The sequence below is a fragment of the Lathyrus oleraceus genome, chromosome 2 (assembly GCF_024323335.1).
Source record: "Lathyrus oleraceus cultivar Zhongwan6 chromosome 2, CAAS_Psat_ZW6_1.0, whole genome shotgun sequence".
Classification (NCBI taxonomy): domain Eukaryota; kingdom Viridiplantae; phylum Streptophyta; class Magnoliopsida; order Fabales; family Fabaceae; genus Lathyrus; species Lathyrus oleraceus.
The window spans coordinates 395,189,164-395,191,800 of NC_066580.1; positions in this window are offsets into that span (position 1 = coordinate 395,189,164).

Consider the following 2,637-nt stretch of genomic DNA (forward strand, 5'->3'; position numbering starts at 1 on the left):
TATATATATATATATATTATATATATATAATATTATATATATATGTATATATATATATATAATATATATATATATATATATATTATATATATATATATTAAGAGAGAGAGAGAGAGAGAGAGAGAGAGAGAGAAAGAAAGTAAAATAAATGTAATAAATAGTTAAGGGTATTATAGGTAAAAGGAGAATTGTTGTTGAAAAAGTAATAATAATGATTAATTTTCTTGGTATGTGTAAAAAGTCAAAAAATGATACTTAAAAATGAACGGAGGGAGTAACATTTAGCAATATAGTTATAGCCTTATGATGATTAGGGGAGTAGCATTTAGCAATATAGTTTCAGCAACATTGGACAAATAATGATTAGCTTTCTTTTGTTGATCTGTTATAACACTTCTTGCTATATTGTTTCCTTCAGCATTAACTGGGTGGTCGCAACCATCGACTACAACATCCCAGAGATCAACATCATATCCAAGAAAGAAACTTTCAATTCTATCTTTCCAGTAATCAAGCTTCTCTCCATCAAAGATTGGGGGTTTAGCATTGTAGTGATCTATCTCATTCTTGTCAGTAGCAACAACATTGTTGTTAACAGCGACCATGGTTTCTCACACAAGCTGGATCGATACTGAACATGGTGAAGTGTTGATAAAAACTTTATCACAAGAAGGGGGGTTGAATTGGATTTTAAAAACAAAATCTTTTTACCAAGTCAAGAACACCACACAAAAACTAAGAACAAAGAGATAAAAACACAAGTATTTTTATCCTCGTTCGCTTGAAACTCAAAGTTACTCTAGTCCACCCGCCAAGGTGATTTTTCCTTATACACAAAGGACTTAATCCACTATAATCAACTTATTATAATAATCACAAAGAATAAACTTCTTTGTCTTCTCAAGGATCCGACTATAGCGTAGTCTCCTTAAGGAGTCACAAACAACACGTTTGAATAAAGTTTTGTGTTTACAAGTTGCTTCTGCACAAGCATATTTTTACACAAATGAAAAACAAACACTTAAAGAAAAGTATACACAAAGTATAGATCTTTTTCACGTAGAAAACAATCTTATGAAATTGTTGCAGTAGTCTTTTCTTCAAGTCTCCAAGTCCTCTTTATATAGCATGAAAAGGGAACCGTTGGAGGGAAAATCTGGAATAATCAAAATGTAGTTGTCCACTAACGGATTAATGATAGGTTTTATGAAAAGTATTGTCCTTTTCCCATGATTTCAGGTAGTTGAAGGAATATTTGATTTGTATCATGTACTATTTGATCACGTATCCATCTTAATTTTATCTTGAAATTTATTGGCTTCTGATGAATATTTGATGAAGCATGAAATGAAGAAACATACAGTTGGATTCAGAAACTTCATAATCTTCAGTCAGAACCTTGACAACGTCAGCAGTCTGGCTTGAGATCTTCAGAACCTTGATAACCTCAACGTCTGGCTTGAGATCCTCAGAATCTTCAGCTAAGTAAAAAAACTTCAAAATCTTGCCATTCTTTCAAAGCTTGATGATCAGAGTCACATCCAGAATCAGAAGTGGAAAGAGTATTACAATAATAACATAAAGTCTCTTCAGAAACTTCTCTGGATTGAATCATCACAAAAGTAGAAAGAACATTGCAGCAACAACTTGACATCTTTCAAAACTTCTCATGATTAGGGCAGAAGCGGAATTTGGAAAAAATATTTAGAAACTGATGACATTGCACGTCATATACTCAGAATCAGAACTGACTGTTAAAGCTACACAATAACAAACCATTAGAGTACCAAAAATTTTCTCACCCAAATAAAACATTGTTATCATTAAAAATCAAGGTATGAATGCAGAATTAAATCTTGTTCTAACACATACATCTATGCATCACTCAAATACATTAGTTATCTCATTGAACGCAACCAAACAACAACCAACAACAACTGGAATTAGAAAGCGAAACGACAAAGTGACACGAAAACACCACTCTTGTACAGTCATCCTCGCCAGGCGTGCACCAGTTCGCTGAGCAAGATCGTCCAGACCTGCAAAAAAAACCAGAACGTGGTTTTTCCACTACAACAACTCTGCAATTCAAATTCCACTCCGAAGACATCCATATAATATTGGATTGATACACACATATTCACCACATATTAGCATGTTATTCCTCATCAATTTAATACACAAAAAATCATATTCGTGACATTACACAAAACTCCTCAATTTCAACACAAACACTTCCTTCATGAGCAATTTGATATGAACAACAAACCATACAACATTGAGCATGAATTTCATAATAATTCATGGCATAAAAACATAATCATATTTATTGAATTCATCAAACAATCAATCCAAATAGAAAGAGCAAAATCCAATTGGAGGTTAAGAGGAACCTCTATACCCTTTCATGATTAAGGCATCCTTAGATGAATAATCTCCCTACCTTGTAAATACAGCAAAAGCAAGCAAGCAAACTCTTTTATAGTTCTCCTTCCTCAAGCCATAACTCTCTTCTAATGCTCTCTAACTCTTGTCTTTTCACGTTACTGACAAAATACTCTTAATACCCTATTTTCTATTTCTATTAAAATATATAGTACTTTAATTAAATTTCTTTTAATTAAACTCTTGGCACAA